Source organism: Panicum virgatum, chromosome 9N (genome assembly GCF_016808335.1).
Source record: "Panicum virgatum strain AP13 chromosome 9N, P.virgatum_v5, whole genome shotgun sequence".
In the NCBI taxonomy this organism is placed as follows: domain Eukaryota; kingdom Viridiplantae; phylum Streptophyta; class Magnoliopsida; order Poales; family Poaceae; genus Panicum; species Panicum virgatum.
The window spans coordinates 32,088,902-32,113,709 of NC_053153.1; the positions used below are offsets into that span (position 1 = coordinate 32,088,902).

Below are 24,808 nucleotides of genomic sequence, written 5' to 3' on the forward strand. Positions count from 1 at the left end.
AGATTCTTTGTAACGGCCTCGTAGTGAGTCGCTAGTCATCTCACCTAAGGAAGTGTGATGAACCTCTAGCGTAGTTGACGACTTGTGGGTAAAGATGTGCAACCTCTGCAGAGTGTAAAACTGGTATACTAGCCGTGCTCACGGTTATGAGCGGCCCAGATCCTCCTTTTGATTAGTGGGGTTAGCTCCTTCCGACGAGGGAGTGCCTCTCGGGGTTTTGGTATGGTTGTGGTTTGGTTCTCAGTAGTAACATGATTAATTCTGATTAAATACTATGTAACTGGTTTAATGTAATTCATCAACTCGTAGTAAATAGCTTTAATAAAATTTTGCCAACACTTAAAAGCTAAGGCAGTCAGTCAGCCAACCTTAGAGCCTCATAGTTTGTGTTATACTTGTTGAGTACAAGTTGTGTACTCACCCTTGCCTCTTCTCTACTTTTTCCTCTTGGATACGCTACTGCTGCTCAGTTCCTGCCGACGCGAGGGAGTTCGCTCAGCGCTACCAGGACTACGAGGACTTCTAGGCGTTCGTCTCCCAGTCGACGTCCCTGTGGCGCCCTGCTCAGCTTCTGAGAGTTTTTACCGTATTTGTACTTCGCTTCCGCTGTATCAGACATTTTTGTCATTTATGTAATAAATAACATTCGTATTCGTTTTGTTATATCTTTTTACGTGATATGTGCTATGATATACTGTTCATTCTGTTGTATATACGTGTGACTTGATCCTGGCACATATATGATTGCTCGGTTTATGTTCTTTTATAAACCGGGTGCTACACCGCCCAGCTGGCACGCTAGGCGGTAGTCGTTGAGCCAGACTGCAGGATCGGTTTCGCCCGAGTACTTGACGAGGGTGGTGGGCTGTCGAAAGTGCGGGGGAAAAGAAGCAGTTCGAATCTCCCGGCTGAACACCGGGGTGCCCGGAGGCTCCGGTGACTCACCCCGGTCGTGCTCGGGGTCGAAGCGTCCACCCCGTCGAGGGGTGTACTTCCTGCCATTGATGATGTAGCGGGCGTCGCCGTCGCCGGCGTGCCCGCGCGTGTCGTGGAGTCACTCCCTTGCGGGAGCCTTTCCGATGAAGTCGTGCACCGAGGGTGTCTTCGCGTCATGTGCTACGGCTGCCTTTCCTTTCCCTCCTAGCGGAGTGTGCACCGAAGCCTCGTGGTCCTGTCGTGCAGTACCACCGGGCTGCTTCGGGGCTATCGAGCGCATGCGAGATGCAGAGCCCTCGGCCTGCTGCACAGCAGCTTGCTCGATGAGCGCCTGTACCTCGCGGCGCAGGTTGCGACCCAAAGTAGTCGATGGCTCGGGCATCGCTTGGAGTAGGTAGGCCGCAGCGACGAGTTTTTCGCCGGCTGTTTTCAATTCCGGAGGTTTGTCGATGTTGTCATCTGCAAGGATCCGCTCCCGGGCAACACGTGCCACCGCCTAGGCGTGCGCACCACGCGCGGTGCGCTGTTGCTCGAGTGCAGTGCGCAGCTCCTGAGTTTACCAATGCTGCTCGTCGAGCTTGGCTTGAAGCTCCTTGAGCTGCGCCAGCTGTGCCTACCGCACCGCCGAGCTTGACGAAGAAGAGGGAGCCGCAGGCGGCACCACCAGTTGGTTCGCCTGCGCGTCTGCCCCGCCGTTCCCGTCATCACCCGGAGCGTTGTCCTCTTGCCCATCCGCGAGCTGGACTATGAAGCACTCCCGGGCGGGATCGTAATCCCCCTCACTGGAGTCCTCGGAGCAGGTGAGGCAGTAAGCCGTCGCCAGCTGGAACGAGCAGAAAGCGCCGGGGTCGCGAACCCTGGAGTAGTCCTCGGCCTCCTCGGCCGTGAAGTTGTCCATGAAGAAGTTGACGTCATCGGCGATCGAGCTCGCTGTCTCGGGGTAGGAGTCGTTAGGAGATGATGCGATGAGGCTGCGGATCGACAGGAGGTGATGACTCGGCAGATCCTCGTACTCGGCAAAGTTGGTGCAGGATGAAGAAGCGTAGGACGCAGCGTTGCGCATCCCGATGGGGAAGGGCGACGCCGCAGTCGCCCCCCTGGGAGGCACTAGGGCTGCAATCGATGATGGTGCTGGCGCTGCCGACGCCGAAGCACGTGATGACGAAGCGGTGGCCCCATCGGCCGCGATGTTGAGCCGTGACATCGCAGCCTCAACCCATGTGGGGGAGCTGAGGCGTGCCGCCCGGCGCCGCTCTGCGCGCGCTTGTCGCGAATGCTGGCCCGGGAGCCTGTTGCACCAGGCTGGTGAAGTCGGAGAGTCCGGGTTGCGTCTGGGCGAGAGGAGCTCCATGAGGTAACCATTGCCGGTTGCTCAGAACTCGAGACTCCCGAACCAGATCATGTATCCTCCTGGGAGCGGATTCGAGACGCCCATGGGGAATGGGTTGGATCTGCTCGCCATCCCTGTAGATCAAATGGGAACAAAAGAGAAAATGTCACGCAGCGAGCCCCTTCCTGGCGCGCCAACTGTCGGTGTCCTGACCCGGCGGTCCGGATCCCAACTAATAATGTTGTGTGTTTCCACGTCCCAGATGTTGATGCAAGAGGCAACACAGTAACGCACGGCTTTATCCTGGTTCCGGCCGCGGGGCCGTACGTCCGGCAAGGGGGTGTGCGAGGGCACTGTATTATCTTGCACCAAAGGTGCCTGTAGTAGGGGGTTTTTGTAGAAACATGGTTTAGGGGGCCAGCACGGTGCTTATTGCTGGGTTGGCCACTCTCCATAAGGACCGGTTCATAGAGCGACAACCTGGGACAACAGCGCTACCACAAGACTGGAATGGGACGGTCTTGGCTTACTAATTAGGCCATTTTGGTTCGGGAGTAACTTACCTGCGGGGCAAGAGGGGAGTCGAGCTTCAATGGTCCCTACGCTACGAGGCTGGTCTGTGTTGTCTTGTACCCCCTCGAGGTGGGCCCCATCGTTGCATTGACTGAATCCTTAGCGGTTACACCTTACCAACGTGTCCTTTGTAACGGCCTCGTAGTGAGTTTGCTAGTCATCTCACCTAAGGAAGTGTGATGAACAACTGGCGTAGCTCACGACTTGTGGGTAAAGATGTGCAACCTCTGCAGAGTGTAAAACTGGTATACTAGCCGTGCTCACGGTCATGAGCGGCCCAGATCCTCCTTTTGATTAGTGGGGTTATCTTCCTTTGGCGAGGCAGATTTCCCCGGGTGGCTTGGTTTGGTTTCGGTTTGGTTCTCAGTAGTATCATGATTAAATTTGACTAATTACTTTGTAACTGGGTTAATGGTAATACATCAACTCGTAGTAAATAGCTTTAATAAAATTTTGCCAAGACTTAAAAGCTAATGCAGTTGAGTCAGCCAACCTTAGAGCCTCATAGTTTGTGTTATACTTGTTGAGTACAAGTTGTGTACTCACTCTTGCCCCTTCTCTACTTTTTCCTCTTGGATACGCTACTGCTGCTCAGTTCCTGCCGACACGAGGGAGTTCGCTCAGCGCTACCAGGACTACGAGGACTTCTAGGCATTCGTCTCCCAGTCGACGTCCCTGTGGCGCCCTGCTCAACTTCGGAGAGTTCTTTTATCGTACTTGTACTTCGCTTCTGCTGTATCAGACATTTATGTCATTAATGTAATAAATAACATTCGTATTCGCTTTATTATGTCTTTTTACGTGATATGTGCTATGATATACTATTCATTCTGTTGTATATACGTGTGACTTGATCCTGGCACGTATATGATCGCTCGGTTTATGTTCTTTTATAAACCGGGTGTTATAGAGTGGTATCAGAGCCGTATCGACTGTAGGACGAAGCCTAGATAGAACTGGTCGAATTGTAGGACTTCTTCTCTCCAATCCTTGTCTGCTGAAACTATTTTACTATTATACCCCTTGAATTCTTTGCAATTTACCCGTCTTGCCTTGATTTCTCTCTCTAAAGAATAGTTTTCGTAGACTTGGCCTGAATCAGTCATCTGACCACCACGAGTATAGTTAGGTGACCCTTTTATAATAATACGATAGCACGTTCTGCGACGCGTTCTGTTAGTCGAGTCGTATGTTAAACTCGGCTAAATCGTGAAATTGTCTGCTTGTTATTATGCTTCATGTTTGATTTGGATTTTTGAATGATTGCATAGCTTAGCAGTTTAAATTTGTTTAAAGAAAAGAAAATCACTCTTATGTTAAGTTAACTAATTAATAAAATGGATTAGATCGTTGGGGGTAAAACAGTCCACTCTATCCTGTCTACTTTATCATGGCTGAGTCTTTTTCCGCAAAGAGTTATCATATCCATCTGAATTTATTCCTGCAATATCCTTATTCGTGAAATCTTTTGTCCAAAATCAGATGGTGAACACCAGGCGTGGTTCTGACCAGCAGGGGCAGAACAACCAGGGTCAGAACACCCAGGGGACCGGGATCCCGATGCCTCCACCTCTGACTCTGGAGCAGTACTTCCAGCTCCAGATGCAGATGATGGCTACCCTGAACAACACTGTTCAGGCTCTTCAGCAGGCTCACACTCAGCCTCCGCCTCCTCCACCGCTGCAGCCTCGCGACAGGCGTGCTGAGTTCCTGAGGGGTCACCCGCCGACGTTTTCTCACACGTCCGACCCTCTTCAGGCTGACGACTGGCTCCGTGCAGTTGAGCGCCAGCTGGACATCGCCCAGTGCGATGATCGTGAGCGCGTCTTGTACGCAGCAGGACAGCTGCGAGGGGCAGCTTTGGACTGGTGGGAGTCCCACCCAGTTCAGGACCGCGAGGCTCTCACTTGGCTCCAGTTCCGGGAGCGGTTCCGCAGCCACAACGTCCCCGCGGGCGTTATGAAGATGAAGCAGAAGGAGTTCCTTGCACTGAAGCAGGTAATCTTAAATATAATCATTCAGCGGTTTCTTTTGAGCCAATGCCCCTTGTTCTATCCTTATGAATCTGGAGTTAATCTTTCGATATCTATCTGTCTTTGTCAATTCAGGGGACTATGTCGGTCACGGAGTATCGTGATCGCTTTCTGCAGCTTGCTCGCTACGCCCCTGCCGATGTTGCGGATGACCGCAAGAAGCAGGAGCACTTCATGGATGGCCTTGAGGACTACCTCCAGTACGCGCTGCTCAACCTCCGCTTTGACGACTTCAACCATCTGGTTGACAGCGCGCTCAACACGGAGCGCAAGTACCTGGAGATGGAGGACAAGAAGAGGAAGATTGTCCCTGTTGCTTCCGGCAGCAACACTCGTCCTCGCCTCCAGCCGCCCCAGCAGTACCAGCAGCAGCAGTACTGGCCTCCCCAGCAGCACCAGCAGAGGCCGCAGCAGTGCCCGCCTCGACAGCAGCAGGCAAGTCAGGGCCCGAGGTTACCGGCACCTCCGGCTCGTACTGCTCTACCAGCTCCGCCAGCACCTCAGGCTCCACGGCAGGCAGCTCCCCCTGCCGGACAGCAGGCTCCGGCACCTCCTCGTGTGTGCTATCACTGCGGCAAGCCGGGGCACTACGCCAACACTTGCCCCCGGAAGGCGCAGGCGGGACAGCAGGGGCGCCCAGCTCAGCCCAGGGCGCCAGCACAGGGCAGAGTGAACCACGTGACGGCCGAGTCAGCGGCCGAGGCTCCTAACGTGGTTATTGGTACGTTCATGTTCAACTCCCATCCAGCTACAGTGCTTTTCGATACTGGTGCTACTCATTCTTTCATCACCAAGTCATATGTTGAGGATCATAGTTTCTTTACCACTGCATTAAGGAAGTGTCTGCTAGTCTCTTCACCGGGAGGGGAGTTGAGATCCCATACTGTTTGCCCCCGAGTCAGTGTAGCCATAAGGGGGGCAACATTCAGTGCTGATCTGAGGGTGCTAGACACCAAGGGTATCGATGTGATTCTAGGAATGGATACTCTTGCCAAGTGGGGAGTCAGAATTGATTGTGCTCATCGGGCAGTTCACTTGACAGCATCTGATGGCCAAGAAGTGACAGTCAGTGCTTCAGAGCCTTCTGGATTTCTTCATCAGATGGAGGCTAGACCCACGGATGGTATCCGCGTGGTGTCTGAATTCCCGGATGTCTTTCCGAATGATCCGCCAGGTATGCCGTCTGAACGCGCCATTGAGTTTTGTATTGATCTCTTGCCTGGCACAGCTCCGATTGCAAAGCGGCCCTACCCTATGGCACCTATAGAGCATGAAGAAGTCAAGAAAACTATTGATGAGTTGCTAGCCAAGGGCTATATCCGTCGCAGCTTCTCTCCTTGGGCTTTTCCATTATTGCTGGTAGATAAGAAGGATGGCTCGAAGAGGATGTGTGTGGATTATCGGGAGCTGAATGAAGTCACTATCAAGAACAAGCATCCACTGCCCCGTATTGAGGATCTCTTCGATCTGCTTCGAGGTGCTCGTATATTCTCGAAGATTGATCTTCGTTCGGGTTATTTTCAGCTAAGGATCCATCCTGGGGATATTCCGAAGACGGCATTCACCTGCAAGTACGGGCTATATGAGTATACAGTCATGTCCTTCGGCTTGACTAATGCCCCGGCTTTCTTCATGCATCTGATGAGCATGGTCTTCATGGATTATCTGGATGTCTTTGTGGTGATTTTCATTGATGATATTCTGATCTTCTCCAAGACAGAAGAAGAGCATGAGGAGCATCTGAGACTCGTATTGCAGAGATTGAGAGAGCATCATCTGTATGCCAAGTTCAGCAAGTGCGAGTTCTGGATTGACGAGGTCCCATTCCTCGGTCATGTTATCTCTCAGGGAGGCATTGCTGTTGATCCGAGCAAGGTGAAGGATGCCCTAGAGTGGGAGACACCGCAGACAGTAAAGGAAGTCAGGTCATTCTTGGGCTTAGCTGGATATTATCGGAGGTTCATTGAGAATTTCTCCAAGATTGCGAAGCCTTTGACTTCTTTGCTGGAGAAAAATGTGGCTTTCGTGTGGACTGATGAGCGTCAGAGGGCCTTTGATGAGCTGAAGAAAAGGTTGACTACGGCGCCAGTCCTGACTCTGCCAGACGAGACGAAGAGGTTCACGGTGTATTGTGATGCTTCGAAGGATGGTCTTGGGTGTGTTCTGATGCAGGAAGGCAGAGTGATAGCTTATGCTTCACGGCAGCTACGCCGGCATGAGCTGAACTATCCTACTCATGATCTTGAGTTAGCCGCAGTCGTGCATGCTCTGAAGATTTGGAGGCATTACTTGTATGGACAGCGGTGTGATATCTACACTGATCACAAGAGCCTCAAGTACATTTTCACGCAGAATGAGCTGAACATGCGGCAGAGAAGATGGCTTGAGTTAGTCAAGGACTATGACCTGGAGATTCACTATCATCCGGGCAAGGCCAATGTTGTAGCAGATGCTCTGAGCAGAAGAAGTTATGTCAACATGGCCATAGCTTTCCAGATGCCTCCAGAGTTATGTGAGGAGTTCGAGCAGTTGAGTCTGGGCTTCTTGCATCATACCTCCAGTGCAGCATTTGAGGCAGTACCGACTCTAGAGTCAGAGATCAGGCAGCATCAGAAAGATGATGAGAAGCTGCAGGAGATCCGTGAGTTGCTCAAGAAGGGCAAGGCTCCTCATTTCAGAGAGGAAGATCAGGGTACTTTGTGGTACAAGAACCGGATCTGCGTGCCAGATGTGAAGGATCTCCGGAAGTTGATTCTTAGTGAGGCCCATGATACAGCTTATTCTATACATCCGGGCAGCACGAAGATGTATTATGACCTGAAGGAACGTTTCTAGTGGTATGGGATGAAGCGTTCAGTGGCAGAGTACGTGGCCATCTGTGACACCTGTCAGCGTGTCAAGGCTGAGCATCAGAGGCCAGCAGGTCTGTTACAGCCTTTGAAGATTCCAGAGTGGAAATGGGAGGAGATCACCATGGACTTCATTGTTGGGTTGCCTCGTACTCAGAAAGGGTACAACTCTATATGGGTAGTAGTGGATCGATTGACGAAGGTTGCTCACTTCATTCCAGTGAACACTACTTACTCTGGAGCTAGACTGGCAGAGTTGTACATCTCTCGGATAGTCTGCTTGCATGGTGTGCCCAAGAAAATCATATCTGACAGAGGGTCTCAGTTTAATTCTTGGTTCTGGGAGCAGCTTCATGATTCGCTGGATACGAAGCTGCGTTTCAGTACGGCTTATCACCCTCAGATAGATGGGCAGACAGAGAGAACCAACCAAGTGTTGGAGGATATGCTGAGAGCTTGTGCCATTCAGTATGGTACTAGTTGGGATAAGTGCCTGTCTTATGTTGAGTTCTCATATAACAATAGCTATCAGGCCAGTCTGAAGAAGTCCCCCTTCGAGGCATTGTATGGCAGAAAGTGCAGGACTCCTCTCTATTGGGATCAGATTGGTGAGAAGCAGCTCTTTGGCCCTGAGATCATAGATGATGCAGAGCAGATGGTTCAGGCTGTGCGAGAAAATCTGAGGATTGCACAGAGTAGACAGAAGAGCTATGCTGATGGCAAACGGAGAGATCTTACTTTCAATGTCGGTGATTATGTGTATCTGAAGGTGTCTCCGATGAGAGGAATCCGCAGATTCAATGTCAAAGGGAAGTTAGCACCTCGGTATGTGGGGCCATTCAAGGTGCTAGAGCGGAAAGGCGAAGTTGCTTACCGCCTGGAGTTACCTCTCAGCCTCTCAGGAGTTCATGATGTCTTCCATATATCTCAGCTGAAGAGGTGTTTGCGAGTTGTAACACCCGGTTTATAAAAGAACATAAACCGAGCAATCATATACGTGCCAGGATCAAGTCACACGTATATACAACAGAATGAACAGTATATCACAGCACATATCACGAATAAGACATAATAAAACGAAATACGAATGGTATTTATTACATTAATGACAAAATGTCTGATACAGCGAAAGCGAAGTACATATATGGTAAAAACTCTCCAAAGCTGAGCAGGGCGCCACAGGCACGTCGACTGGGAGACGAACGCCTAGAAGTCCTCGTAGTCCTGGTAGCGCTGAGCGAACTCCCTCGTGTCGGCAGGAACTGAGCAGCAGTAGCGTAGCCAAGAGGAAAAAAGTAGAGAAGAGGCAAGAGTGAGTACACAACTTGTACTCAACAAGTATAACACAAACTATGAGGCTCTAAGGTTGGCTGACTCAACTGCATTAGCTTTTAATCTTGGCAAAATTTTATTAAAACTATTTACTACAAGTTGATGAATTACCATTAACCCGGTTACATAGTAATTAGTCAAATTTAATCATGATACTACTGAGAACCAAACCAAACCAAACCAAGGTAACCCCGAGAGGCACCTCCCTCGTCGGAAGGAGACAACCCCACTAATCAAAAGGAGGATCTGGGCCGCTCATAACCGTGAGCACGGCTAGTATACCAGTTTTACACTCTGCAGAGGTTGCACATCTTTACCCACAAGTCGTGAGCTACGCTAGAGGTTCATCACACTTCCTTAGGTGAGATGACTAGCGACTCACTACGAGGCCGTTACAAAGAATCTCGTTGGTAAGGCGTAACCGCGAGAGTTAGGTCAGCGACGATGGGGCCCACCTCCGGGGGTACAAGCACAGGAGCGCAATCCAAGCACAGACCAAGCCGGAGGAGCAGGGACCATTGAAGCTTACTACTCTTGCCCCGCAGGTAAGTTACTCCAAACCAAAAAGACCTAATTAGTAAGCCAAGTCTATCCCATTCTAGCCTTGTGGTAGCGCTGTTGTCCCAGGTTGTCGCTCTATGAACCGGTCCTTATGGAGAGTGGCCAACCAAGCACTAAGCACCGTGCTGGCCCCCTAAACCATGTTTCTACAAAAACCATATTTTAACGAGACGTGAGCCACCCAAGCACGAAGCACAGAGGGCCACTCTCAGAATTAAATTCAAGTAAACCATTAATCAATTTAATTAAAAAGGACCAGAGTGTGTTATAGCGCGGCACCTAGCACAGCTAACCAAAATGCAACCCAAAGGATATATGTAAAGGATATAAAGTGGCTAGGAAAGTCCTTATAGGCGTACAGTATTAAAATGTAGTATGAAATTGTAATTAAAAGTGATAGGTTATTCATGTTATACATGCCTTCCTCGTACTGCTCCTGCTGCTGCTCAAAGTACTCGGAAGACGGCTGCTCCGGGTACTGGTACTGGGGCTCCTCAGATGGATCAACGTCTACTCACGAACACATGGCCAAAACAATGCACGATAATAAGCATACAAGCAAATACTAACAAAAACTAAGAAACAGTACATCAATACATAAAAACAGCAAGAAAAACTAAGCTAAAACTATTCTACGCGTTACAACGATCGCGTGGACATAAAGAACGCTTAAATCGGAGCTAAAACGCGTATTCTAGGCTAAAAACAAGATTCAGGGGCTTATTTGTAATAAAAACAGGGTTCCAGGGACTTTTCTGCTAAAACCGAGGGCCTAAACGCAATTAAACGTTAACTCCAGGGTCTAACTCGCAAAAACGCAGGGTCTGGACTGCGGGTTCGAAATCTAAAAAGATCAGGGGTCTAAGTGCTAAAAACTGGGCTTGGTTGGGATTATTTTTAAACAGGCTAGGACGGCAGGTTTATTTCAAGGAAGTTGGGGGACTCTTTAGCAAAAGAGTCGGGCTGAAGCGGTATCTTCAGATAAGGGCCATTGGATCACGATCTGATGGATCAGATTGGATCGGGCCACGATCTAATCGTGACCGATGGAATCGGATCGAAGGGCCCTGGGAGTTTGGGCGCGTGGGGCGGCGGCGGGACTCACCGGAGTCCATCTCCCGCGGCGGAGGATCGCCGGGGTTGGCCAATCCATCGCCCCAGGGGTCAATTCGACCCGGATTTGGGTCTGGGGCGGACTTCGCAATATGCGTAATCCACCCAGGGCTTCTGCTAGGCTCGGGATGGCCGGTGCAGCGTGCACAGCGAAGGGGGCGGGTCAGCGCGGCGGCGCCCGCCGGCGTGCGAGAGTTCCGGCCACTAGAACTGCCTAAGTGACCAGATTCTAGCGCAAAACGTAAAGGGAAACCGGGGTTGTGCTCACCTAGCACCGAATCGGGCAGGCGGGTGGCGTAGAAGGGTTGACGGCGTCGGTCCGGCGGCGGCGCACGGGTGAAGCTCGGTGACGAGGTCGGCGCAGGGCTCCTCCTGGCCTTCTGATCCGTCGAGGTGATGCGGACTCGAGCTGCGAGCGAGAACCGCGGATCAGCGGGGCACAAGGATCAAAAGAAGCGAGCGAATGCTCGGAATTGGTCTCACCGGCGGCGGCGACGTCGTACGCGATTGCGGTGCTGGCAAGGGTCCTGGGTCGGGCAGCAAGCTTGGAGAGCCTCCTGGACTAGGGGCGAAGCTTTTGCGCGGGTTGAGGTCGTCCGGGAAGCGGCGGGGCGACGTGGCCGGGGCGGCGCAGATCCTCTGCGCGGCGGAGCTATGCGGGCGAGCGGCTAGGGTTTGGAGACGGCGGCTGCGGGGTGGAGATGGGTCTTCCCGTGGTTTAAAGAAGGCGCCGGTGATCTTGGGGGGGCGCGCCCGTCTTGATCCCGGCGGAAATTGCGGCCGCGAATCTCGGGGAGATAAGCGCTGGCTGTTGCCCGGCGCGGGTGCGGGGGAGAAGACGGGGCCGACAAGCGGGCCCCGCTGGTGAGCGGCGAAGCGCGCGGCTCGGGCTGAGCAGGGAGAGCGCACGGGGCTGAGGGACTGGCTTGCGGGCCCGGCAGGCAGGCAGACGGGGCGGGCGAGCTGGGCTCGAGCGCGGGGCGAGCGTGTCGCGCGGAGGAGTGGGCTGAAGCGTGAGCTGGGCCGGGCGCAACGCGGGGGCGCACGCTGGGCCGCTGCGCGCTGGGCTGGAGCAGGCCCAGAGGAGAGGGAAAAAAAGTGGGCCGTAAGAGAGAGGGAGCGGGCTGGGCTGTGAAGTTAGGTTTGGGCTGGGTTTGCTTTCTCTCTTTTTTTCTTGCTAGATTCTAATCACTCTCAACACAAAACTATTTGAATTCAAATTCGAATTTCGAATTCAAAACCCTAGCACACAACCAAATAAAGAAGTGCACCAGCATGAATGCAACAACACAGTTAAACCTAAGAAAATTTTAATTACTTGTGAAACAAAAACTAGATTAAATGCAAGACTAACACAATAAACCTTAGAAATTTAAATAAAGCCATTTAAATTTATTAATAAATGCTGAAATTTAAATTAGGGTGTTACAGACCCTACCCCCTTAAAGAAATCTCGTCCCCGAGATTTAGCTGGGCTGGCTAGCAAAGAGATATGGATATGTCTTCTTCAGCTCATCTTCTCGCTCCCAAGTAGCCTCAGCTTCACTGTGGTGACTCCACTGAACTCTGCACATCTTGATGCGCTTGTTCCGAGTAACCCTCTCTGATGTCTCCAGAATCTTCACCGGATGCTCAGTATAAGTCAAATCTTCCTGTACATCTACTCCATCCAGTGGTGCCTGCTCCTCGGGTACTCGCAAACACCTCTTCAGCTGAGATATATGGAAGACATCATGAACTCCCGAGAGGCTGAGAGGTAACTCCAGGCGATAAGCAACTTCGCCTTTCCGCTCTAGCACCTTGAATGGCCCCACATACCGAGGTGCTAACTTCCCTTTGACATTGAATCTGCGGATTCCTCTCATCGGAGACACCTTCAGGTACACATAGTCACCAACACTGAAGGTCAGATCTCTCCGTTTGCCATCTGCATAGCTCTTCTGTCTGCTTTGTGCAATCCTCAGATTTTCTCGCACAGCCTAAACCATCTGCTCTGCATCATCTATGATCTCAGGGCCAAAGAGCTGCTTCTCACCAATCTGATCCCAATAGAGAGGAGTCCTGCACTTTCTGCCATACAATGCCTCGAAGGAAGACTTCTTCAGACTAGCCTGATAGCTGTTGTTATATGAGAACTCAGCATAAGACAGGCACTTATCCCAACTGGTACCGTACTGAATGGCACAAGCTCTCAGCATATCCTCCAACACTTGGTTGGTTCTCTCTGTCTGCCCATCTGTCTGAGGGTGATAAGCCGTACTGAAGCGCAGCTTCGTATCCAGCGAATCATGGAGTCGCTCCCAGAATCGAGAAGTGAACTGAGACCCTCTGTCAGATATGATCTTCTTGGGCACACCATGCAAGCAGACAATCCGAGAGATGTACAACTCTGCCAGTCTAGCTCCGGAGTAAGTAGTGTTCACTGGAATGAAGTGAGCAACCTTCGTCAGACGATCCACTACTACCCATATGGAGTTGTACCCTTTCTGAGTACGAGGCAACCCAACAATGAAGTCCATAGTGATTTCCTCCCATTTCCACTCTGGAATCTTCAGAGGCTGTAACAGACCTGCTGGCCTCTGATGCTCAGCCTTGACACGCTGACAGGTGTCACAAATAGCCACGTACTCTGCCACTGAACGCTTCATCCCATACCACCAGAAATGTTCCTTCAGATCATAGTACATCTTCGTGCTGCCCGGATGAATAGAGTAAGCTGTATCATGGGCCTCACTCAGAATCAACTTCCGGAGATCATGCACATCAGGCACGCAAATCCAGTTCTTGTACCACAAGGTACCCTGATCATCCTCTCTGAAATGAGGAGCCTTGCCCTTCTTGAGCAACTCACGAATCTCCTGCAGCTTCTCATCATCTTTCTGATGCTGCCTGATCTCTGCCTCTAGAGTCGGTACTGCCTCAAATGCTGCACTGGAAGTATGATGCAAGAAGCCCAGACTCAACTGCTCGAACTCCTCACATAACTCTGTAGGCATCTGGAAAGCCACGGCCATGTTGACATAGCTTCTTCTGCTCAGAGCATCTGCTACAACATTGGCCTTGCCCGGATGATAGTGAATCTCCAGGTCATAATCCTTGACCAACTCTAGCCATCTCCTCTGCCGCATGTTCAGCTCATTCTGCGTGAAAATATACTTGAGGCTCTTGTGATCAGTGTAGATATCACACCGCTGCCCATACAAGTAATGCCTCCATATCTTCAGAGCATGCACAACTGTGGCTAACTCAAGATCATGAGTGGGATAATTCAGCTCATGCCGGCGTAGCTGCCGTGAAGCATAAGCAATCACTCTGCCCTCCTGCATCAGAACACACCCAAGACCATCCTTCGAAGCATCACAATATACCGTGAACCTCTTCGTCTGGTCTGGCAGAGTCAGGACTGGCGCCGTAGTCAACCTTTTCTTCAGCTCATCAAAGGCCATCTGACGCTCTTCAGTCCACACGAAAGCCACATTTTTCTCCAGCAAAGAAGTCAAAGGCTTCGCGATCTTGGAGAAATTCTCAATGAACCTCCGATAATATCCAGCTAAGCCCAAGAAAGACCTGACTTCCTTTACTGTCTGCGGTGTCTCCCACTCTAGCACATCCTTCACCTTGCTCGGATCAACAGCAATGCCTCCCTGAGAGATAACATGACCGAGGAATGGAACCTCGTCAATCCAGAACTCGCACTTGCTGAACTTAGCATACAGCTGATGCTCTCTCAATCTCTGCAATACGAGTCTCAGATGCTCCTCATGCTCTTCTTCTATCTTGGAGAAGATCAGAATATCATCAATGAAGTCACCACAAAGACATCCAGATAATCCATAAAGACCATGTTCATCAGATGCATGAAGAAAGCCGGGGCATTAGTCAAGCCGAAGGACATGACTGTATACTCATATAGCCCGTACTTGCAGGTGAATGCCGTCTTCGGAATATCCCCAGGACGAATTCTCAGCTGGAAATAACCCGAACGAAGATCAATCTTCGAGAATATACGAGCACCTCGAAGTAGATCGAAGAGATCCTCAATACGGGGCAGTGGATGCTTGTTCTTGATAGTGACTGCATTCAGCTCCCGATAATCAACACACATTCTCTTCGAGCCATCCTTCTTATCTACCAGCAATAATGGAAAAGCCCAAGGAGAGAAGCTGCGACGGATATAGCCCTTGGCTAGCAACTCATCAATAGTCTTCTTAACTTCTTCATGCTCTATAGGTGCCATACGGTAGGGCCGCTTTGCAATAGGAGCTGTGCCAGGCAAGAGATCAATACAAAACTCAATGGCGCGTTCAGGCGGCATACCTGGCAGATCATCCGAAAAGACATCCGGGAATTCAGACACCACGCGAATACCGTCCGTGGGTCTAGCCTCCATCTGATGAAGAAATCCAGAAGGCTCTACTGCACTGATAACAACCTCTTGGCCACTGGAAGCTGATAGCAAGACTGTCCTCTGAGCACAATCTATCCGGACTCCCCATTTGGCCAGAGTCTCCATTCCCAGAATGACATCAATGCCCTTGGTGTCTAGCACCATCAGATCCATACAGAATTCTACTCCCCTCAAAGAAACACTAACTCTCGGGCAGTAAGTGTGAGACCTCAACTGTCCTCCCGGTGAAGATACTAACAGGCACCTCTTTAATGTGCTAGTATGAATACCATGATGCTCGACAAAAGACTGAGTAATGAAGGAATGCGTAGCACCAGTATCGAAAAGCACTGTAGCTGGATATGAATTAACGATGAACGTACCAATAACCACGTTGGGAGCCTCGGCCGCTGACTCGGCCGTCACGTGGTTCACTCTGCCTTGAAGTGGCGCCCTGGGCTGAGCTGGGCGCCCCTGCTGTCCCGCCTGCGCCTTCCGGGGGCAAGCGTTGGCGTAGTGCCCCGGCTGGCCGCAGTGAAAGCAGGTGCGAGGGGGTCCCTGAGCCTGCTGTCCGGTAGGAGCTGCCGGACGTGGAGCCTGCTGTCCGGTAGGAGCTGCCGGACGTGCGAGAAGAAGCGGAGCACCAAGAAGAAGGCCACGGAGGGCTTCACTGGCCTTTGCCTCCATGCTGGGAAGGCGGCCGGTTTATGCACCATGGCCATCGACTCTGACGCCGACGGGACTCCTTCCACCACGGCAGAGTCCGTACTTCAGCCAGAGCCAAGCTCTGAGGTACGTCCTGAGCACCCCACTCCTGAGGAGTTGTAGGATCTTTACACTGCTCTAGATAATCAGGACTTGATCATTAAGGATGCTAAGAGGCAGTTTAGATCTTTGAGACAGGAGTTGAAGGAAGTTAAGCTAGCTCTAGAGATTGCTCAGTCTGCTCCTATCGTGGAGGATTGTGAGGAGGAAGATGAGTGCAGTTAGTGCATCGGTTTGATGTCTGACCTTTCCGAGCTCAGAAGCAAGTATGATGAGAACTTGCTCAAGCTCGAGGAGGGCAAGAAGGCCTTGGATGAGCTCAAGTCCCGGCCTACCCTCTTGGGTGCTTGTAAGGAGTGCCCAGTGCTTAGAGAAGAGCTTAAGGAGAAGAATGCTGCTTTGAGGAAGTTGGAGAAATCCGCAGTCGCTAGCTCTTGTTCTGCTGATTGTACTGTGTGCCCAAGCCTGATCTCTAACTTGAGGAGGCACGGAAGGACAAGACCCGGATGGAGGAGGAGAACTCCCACCTTTGGGAGATTCTTAGTTGGGTGTCCGCCCGCGAGCCTCAGTTGGGCATGATGGTTCAGCAGTTTAAGCGTCCTGACGGTGTTGGGGTTGGTTTTGCTTTCACTCCTGCTGACTTTGTCCAACTCTATGGCAAGATTGGTGAGATGCTTGAGCCGAGTGTGAGTGCACCTTCTTCTTCCACAGCTCCACCAGTTCCTAAGTCAGCACCAGTTAAGGATAGAATTCTCTCTGAGCCACCCAGAGCTCCACCTAAGAATCCAGTGTGGGTTCCCAAGCCTAACCACCTCAAGAACCGACTGGATACACTCCCTCCTAGTGGTAAGCCTATTCCTAAGCCCAAGGTGAGGACTCAGCCCCCCAAAGTGCCTCAGAGAGCCCCAGCTCCTACACCACAGCCTACACACAAGAGAGAGCCTTACCAGTGTGAGTGGTGTGGAAGGGATGGTCACTTAGCAGAGTTCTGCATTCGGAGGTTGAGGTTTGAGTGCAGGCAGCCTGAGAGGCGCGCTTCGGAGGTGTTCCACCAGCCTACAGGAGGACACGCTTCAGCTCGACGTGGGCAGAGGCGGGATGCCAGGCCACGTCGCGTAGATGGAGGAGGCGGAGGCGGTGGTAGATACCGTGCTCCTGGTGGTGGTTTCACTGGCCCCATTCCACACCGTGTTTTCGGTGGTGGTCAGTGTGGCCGAGGCTTTGGTGGCAGAGGCGCACCACGTTTTCCTCAGCGTGGTGGTCGCCAGCCACAGTTTTCGTTTGAGGAGACATACCCTGCCTTCGAGCAGATGGCACGACACTGGTTTGCTTCCTTCTGTGCTAACCCCAGTGTCGGGCCATTTGCCCGTTCTTTTTCCTCTTACTGAGCAGGACACTCGAGGCCTGGAGAACATATGGCTCATGGACTCCGGTTGTTCACGCCACATGACCGGGAGTCACAGATGGTTCTCCAGCCTCACCCCGGAGAAGGACAAGGAGTACATCGTCTTCGGGGATAACAGCAGAGGAAAGGTACGTGGAGTTGGCGCTATTCGGATTTCTGACGACTTTACCCTGAGAGAGGTTGCTCTTGTTGATAAACTTGGTTTTAATTTACTTTCTGTTTCGCAACTACTTGATGATGGGTATGAAGTGAGTTTCAAGAGAGGTTGCTCACGTGTTCTTGATTCCAGAGGGGATTTTGTTTGCAGCATTGTTCCTCTTGGTCGTGTGTTTCGCATTGACTTCTCTGGATCTTCTTCTAGCACTTCTCACTGTCTCGTCACTGGTCAGTCCTCTGAGCTCTGGAAGTGGCATAGGAGACTTGGTCACTTGAGCTTTGATCTACTAGTTAGGCTCAGCTCACTTGATCTGATCCGAGGATTGCCCAAGCTCAAGTTGGAAAAGGACCTTGTCTGTCACCCATGTCGTCACGGGAAGATGGTTTCCCTTCCGCACCCACCTGTGAATCAGGTGATGACATCGCACCCAGGCGAGCTTCTTCATATGGACACCATCGGTCCTGCTCGTGTGCGCTCTGTTGGTAGGAAGTGGTACATTCTTGTGATCGTGGATGACTTATCTCGATACTCTTGGGTTTTCTTCTTGGAGACTAAGGATGAGACTTTTCAGTACTTTCGAGACCTTGCCTTGAGGTTACAGAACGAGCTTCCACATGCCATGAGGGCTATTCGCAGTGACAATGGCTCTGAATTTAAGAATGCTCGTTTTGATGACTTTTGTCGTGGCCTCGGTCTTGATCACCAGTACTCCTCTCCTTATGTTCCTCCACAGAATGGCGTGGTTGAACGCAAAAATCGGAACCTAGTGGAGATGGCCAGGACAATGCTCGATGAGCATAGGACTCCTAGGCGTTTTTGGGCCGAGGCAATCAACACCGCATGCTATGTTGCCAACTGCATCTTCCTTCGCTCTTTCATGAAAAAGACTTCGTATGAGTTGAGGTTTGGTCGACAGCCCAGAGTGTCCCACCTGCGTGCTTTTGGTTGCAGATGCTTTGTTCTGAAGGAGGGAAATCTTGATAAGTTCGAGTCTAGGAGCTCTGATGGCATTCTTCTTGGCTATGCTCTTCAATCTAGAGGCTATCATGTTCTTATTCTTGAGACTAACCGGATCGTCGAAACTTGTAATGTAACCTTCGACGAGTCCACTCCTTCCTTGTCTGCTTCTGTGGAGTGTGCAGGTGACGATGAGTTTGGCCAGGACATCTTCGAGGATGAGGATGAGCCTGAAGCCTTTGAGGGTGATGGTGGTGTCCCTGCACCGGCTGCAGGCCCACTTCCTGGGAATTCGAGTTCTGACGACGATGGCGGCCCGCTCCCCACAGCTTCGACTACGGCCGATCCACATCCAGCTCAAGGTTCTTCCTCCAGGACCCATGCTGAGGGTGGTGGCGAGGTGACTTCACCTCAGCGAGTACACCACCGAGCCCTACGGGATCATCCTCCAGAGAGGATACTTGGGGACCTTCACAGAGGAGTTCAGACGCGGTCGAAGGTTACCTCTATCGCTTTCTGTGCTCACTCTGCATTCGTAGCCACCTTTGAGCCCAAAGATGTTGGACACGCTTTATCTGATTCTAACTGGGTCAATGCCATGCATGAGGAGCTAGAAAACTTTGAGCGAAACCAAGTCTGGGTCCTTGAAGAGCCTCCACCAGATTGCCACCCTATAGGTACCAAATGGGTTTTCAAGAACAAACAGGGTGAGGATGGGATGGTTGTGAGGAACAAGGCTAGGTTAGTAGCTCAGGGTTACAGCCAGCAGGAGGGGATAGATTACGAGGAGACCTTTGCACCTGTATCTCGTTTAGAGGCCATCCGGATCTTTTTAGCCTTTGCAGCTTCGAAGGGGCTCAAGCTGTATCAGATGGATGTGAAGAGTGCCTTCTTGAACGGGTTCATAGAGGAGGAGGTCTATGTGAAGCAACCTCCTGGCTTTGAGAATCCCAAATTTCCAGACCGAGTCTTTAAGCTTTAAAAGGCTTTGTATGGTCTGAAACAAGCCCCTAGAGCCTGGTATGCGAGGTTGAGAGCCTTTTTGCTTAAGCAAGGGTTTGTCATGGGTTCGGTAGATAAGACTTTGTTTCTCCTCAGGCGTGGCGCTGATTTTCTGTTGGTTCAGATTTACGTGGATGATATTATCTTTGGTGGCTCCTCTCACTCTCTTGTTTCTAGTTTTTCTGATGACATGAGCAGGTAGTTTGAGATGTCGATGATGGGTGGGCTTCAGTTTTTCCTCGGGTTGCACATCAAGCAAACCCGGGATGGCACCTTCGTCCACCAGGCCAAGTACACCAAGGACATGCTCAAGAAGTTCGACTTTGGGGACCTCAGTCCCATGCTGACTCCTATGGGCACTTCTACGGCGCTAGATGAGGACACTAAAGGTTTTGCTGTGGACCAGAAGGAGTACAGGAGCATGATCGGCTCGCTCCTGTACTTGACGGCCACCAGACCCGACATCCAGTTCGCGGTCTGTCTCTGTGCGAGGTTCCAGGCTTCTCCGCGCACTTCTCACAGGAATGCTGTGAAGAGGATTTTCAGGTACCTCCGCTACACTCCTGAGTTTGGCCTTTGGTACTCTTCTTCCTCTTCTCTTGCATTGGTTGGCTTTTCTGATGCTGATCATGGTGGGTGTCGGATTGATCGCAAGTCGACTTCAGGCACCTGTCAGTTTCTTGGAACTTCTCTTGTGTCTTGGTCTGCCCGCAAGCAAACTAGTGTAGCTCTTTCCACCACAGAAGCCGAATACATTGTTGCTGCTAGTTGCTGCTCCCAGATCCTTTGGATGAGACACACTCTCAGTGATTATGGCATAACCTATGGCAGAGTTCCTATTTTCATTGACAGCACCTCAGCCATAAGCTTAGCCAAGAATCCCGTCCTACACTCTTGCTCCAAGCATATAGACGTGAGGTTCCATTTTCTGAGAGATCACCATGAGAAGGGCAATGTCGAGCTGACCCATGTATCCACTGATAATCAAGTAGCCGACATCCTGACCAAGCCCCTAGAACAAGCCACCTATGCTCGCTTGCGGGGAGAGCTTGGCGTGTGCTACCCATTTTGAGTTGGGTAGTTGTTTCTGTAGTTTAGGATTGGTTTTCCTTTCTTTGTGCTTTTTCTTGCATGTTTGTGTACATACCATTTTGCATAGCATTTGCTCATATGCATTACACTTGCACTAAGCTTCTCATGTATGATATCTGCATTTGCTTGTGCCTTGTGCTATGCTATGAGTTGTATATATGCTTTGACCATGTGTAGCTAGCTCCTTTGAATATGTTGTATATTGGCTCTGAGCTTAGCTATTTTACTCTTTGAAAATCATAAAACATGGTCACCTTCAGGATCTGCTACTAGCATGTGTAGGCTTGTATGCTTATGCTATCTTTTTTCATGCTTAGTGGCTAGGTCCTTTGCTATCATATGCAACAAGATGCCCTCTTTTGCATCATGATTGTTTTGCAAACTAAAACAGTTGGTGTGTTATAATTGGTATTCAATTTCAAAAATCCAACATTTGGTATATCATGCTTTGCTCTGAGTGAAAAGATCCAGGTGGGATTGCTTGCACCACTGATCTTGTACCGAGACTGCTCCTCTGGAGAACTTGGACAAGGCCGTGAATGACTGAGAGTGTTGTCTTAAGCTTCTGATGGTCCTTGACCTAGGCTTGGCACATTCGCTAAGTTAAGCACTTGCAAGTTTTCAACACCTGGCACCACTTCTTCTTGTTGAGAAATTAAAACTTTTCAGTTGGTTGAGTGGCGGTTGCTGTGATATGCTTTGGATAGCTCACCTGTATGTTCTTGCTAGCACTAGCATGCTTGTTTACCTTCTAGTATGCTAGGTCCCTTCTGGTGATGCTTTTTCCTTTACAAATGACAAATGCTTGCTCATGATCTGAATAGATATATTCTTATGAGCTTCTCCATGCATTGTCTTTGTATATACACCCTCATATGCTGTGCTGTTCCGACCCTTGCAAATGCTCTTGTTCTGTACCTGGAAGCTTTTTAGGCACGCATGCATTGCACTTCATGGCATATTTCCAGGGGGAGCATCTAGACAGGGGGAGGTACCTTGGTTTGTGCCTTGTCAACAAGGGGGAGAGATTGGTGTTTGGTCTAAGGGGGAGAGTTTGGTGTCTCTGATACCTTAGGCGGAGAGATTGTGGAGAGTTCCAGTCTTTGAGTGTGCACACATTGGGGGAGAGTTGCATAGTGAGGGGGAGCTGCATTTCATGGGGAGTTTTTGAGCCTTTTTCATGCTCTTTGCTGATTGTGTTGAGCCTTGCCTCTTTCTGGAGGGACCAGCTTTGCACATGCTTGGATGTGTTGAGCCTTGCTTCTTTCTTGAGGGGTCAAGCATGTTTTGGAGTCAGTGCGTCGAGCCGTTGCCCTTGTCTTGGGGGCTGACTCTTTTGGCTTTGCTATCTTCAAGTGATCCTTTCTGGCTTTCATTCGCTTTTGATCACTTGAGTTAGCTCTCTTTGTTTTCTATTTCTTTTTCGGTTATCTTTTTCTTTCACCAGTGCCCCGTGTGGGGTGTGGTGTTGACAATGCACTCATCAAGGGGGAGATTGAGAGGCAGTGGAGGCCTGCTCCTTGGTGTGATGAGTGATTGCCAACACGTGGAGTGGACTAACTGTGTGTAGTCGCGACTCTGTGGAGATTGCGCCGGTTCTTGGTCTGTGGTGTGCAGGTACACGGATGCGCGCGGTGGCAGCGAGATGGTTTGGACAAGAGCGAGGCACGTGCCGAGGCACCATGCGGCGGCGTTGCGGTGGCAGGGAGCTCGACGACCATGCGGAGGCGGGAGACCTTGCGGTGGTGTTGGAGGCCCGACCGGACGACCGTGCAGTGGAGAAGGGCGGCCCATATGCTTGGACCATTGCTGGGCCGCGTTGTGATCCACTCCTGGCGCCAAGGCGGGTCGGCGTGGAGTTTGTTGGTAGCTCGGGAAAAACCAACGGCTGGGATGCGTCGATGTCGGCCAAGTCGGAGGGAGATGGCGATGGTGTCTGAATGACGAAGGCGCTAGGGTTCCGGCGGGAGGTCGGACATGTGGCGACATCGGGCTTGGCGGGTGTGCCGGAAACATCGCGCGGGAAGGTTTGGCGGTTCCTCCAAAACCGCCCCCGAACTCAGTTTCGGCAGTTTTCCCAAAACTGCCCTCGTGAAGATTCCAGAAGGGCGCGTGGCTACATCGGGGTGATTGCGTCGGGTCAAAGCAAACTTCTCCAAGTCGTCGCAGCCGTCGGATGGTCTTCAATGTATCTTTTCCGGTTTTGCCCCTAAGGGCCTTCTAGTTTAATTTCAGCACTTAGGGATATTTTAGTCTTTAAGTGGGAGGCTTGGAGGATAAGTAAGGATGGGAGGCCAGCAGAGAGAGGTGCTGCTTGCCCAGGGAACAGACGTGCGCGCCCTCTCCCTGCCTCAATATTTAATACAGATCGTGCCAAAGCAAGGCCCCTCTTCCGCTGCAACCCGGGCCATGCTCAGCCGGGCCACCTTCACGTTCGCTGCGTCCGTGCTGCGGCGCCTGAAGCAGCGGATCGCCGCCGACATGGGCGCCGGAACGGTGCCGTCCACCATGGCCGCGCTGGCCGCGCACGGGTGGGTCGCCATCGCGCGCGCCAGCTGCTTCACGGACGGAGCCCCAGTGCACACTGCCTTCCTGGCCGACTACCGCGCGCACGTCGCCGCCGGTGCCGGCCGCCTACGCCGGCAACTGCGTCGTCCCGTGCATCGTCACGCTGAGCGGAGCGGAGCTCGCCGGGCCGGACGGGCACGCTCGGGCGCTCTTGGCCATCAGGGAGGCCGTCAAGGAGGTGAAGCGGGACCCGCTCGCCGGCCGCAGCCGGTGGAGCAAGCTCAAGGACATTCCGCCCGGCCGCGCGATTATCCTGGCAGGGTCGCCGTTGTTCACGGCATATGCGGTTGACTTCGGCTTCGGGAGGCCCGCGTGGTCGGAGGCGGCGTCCATGAACCACGACGGCGAGATGTTCCTCATCGCTGGGAGGGAGGCCGGCTCCGTTCAGGCATCGGTGGCCGTCGCCGCAGGCAAGATGAAAGCATTCCGCGAGATATTCGTGCTTGACTCGAGCCACAAGAGTGGCGCCGGCCATAGCCATCTATGAATGGAATTAGCTGAAAAATGTTGAAAAGCGTTCAGACAAAATAAAAGTTCAATGCTTTTTTTGGAGGTTTGGTAAACATTCTGAGCTAGTTAATCTTCTGCTGACTAGAAAATGTAAATAAAGAAAATAAACGAAAGGGGAGGCGTCGAAGGATGGTGTCATTTTGATGTCTGAAAAGGAGTTCCCAAAACCAACTCATACGTTGCCTTTGCACTTTGCACTCAGATAATGTGTACTCTCGACTATAGAGGGCCAAACGAGCTTGTGGAAGCTGGTTATGCAGTATGGCTTCAAAAGCCCATTAAGCTCAAATTAAAGATCAAAATTCAACATTTCAAAAGAAATGATTCAACGTTTTCAAAAAAATAGATCAATGTTTGAAAATAGCATATTCAACATTTTTTAGAATACAAATCAAGCATTTTGAAACGAATATTACCATCAACATTTTTTCAACCTATTTCAACATTTTCAAAAATAAGTTCAACATTTTTCAAAGTCTAGATCAACATTTCTCGAAATCTAGTTCAACAATTTCCTTGTGTGATTTTTGCTCTGGATGGGGTGGATTGTGCATCTTTTGTTTGAATTACAAGGCGTGAATCGATGTGTTTGTGTAGATTTTGATTGGTAAATTTGGCAAAGGTACATCTGCTATTTTCGCTGAGATGCAGTGGATCTCGCCCGCATGCATCCCAGCAGGTCGGGTTGGAAAAGGATATTTCTCTGTGTTGAGTGCTTTTGTTTTCTGAGTGATAGTTGATATATATCTTTGTTTTCATTCACTTTTTTCTGATGCACGTATTTTTCTTCTTCCGGGTGAAAATAATTGCCGTGTCACTCACTTTTTCCTTTCATTTTCAGTGCTGACGTGTCAAATTGCTATTGGTTCAAAAAGTGATTGATTTCACCAAAGAAATCACCCGAAAGATGGTTAGAGCAACTCCAACAGATTGATCTTCTCTTTTCCCCTTTCCATTTTTTCTCAATATAGGGGATTGATGTTGAAAAACCTATTCCAACAGATTGATTTTTCATCTTCTTTTCCCATTTATTTTTTCTCAATCCCCAATAATTTCTCTCCAATCCCCAATAGAAAGGGAAGACATCACATCTCCCTTTCCATATAGAAAGGGGGAAAAATCAATCTGCTGGAGCACTTCTTCCATATATATTGAAATTGAGAAAGAGAATTTCTCTATATGGTGAGAAAGAGGAAATGGAAAGATCAATCTGTGGGAGTTAGTCTTAGACATATACT

General features: G+C 50.8%; 1 pseudogene; it reads left to right on the forward strand.

Moving 5' to 3' along the window:
- Positions 1 to 22,865: 22,865 nt before the first annotated feature.
- On the forward strand, positions 22,866 to 23,696 carry LOC120688072 (annotated as a pseudogene).
- The last annotated feature ends 1,112 nt before the right edge of the window (positions 23,697 to 24,808 follow it).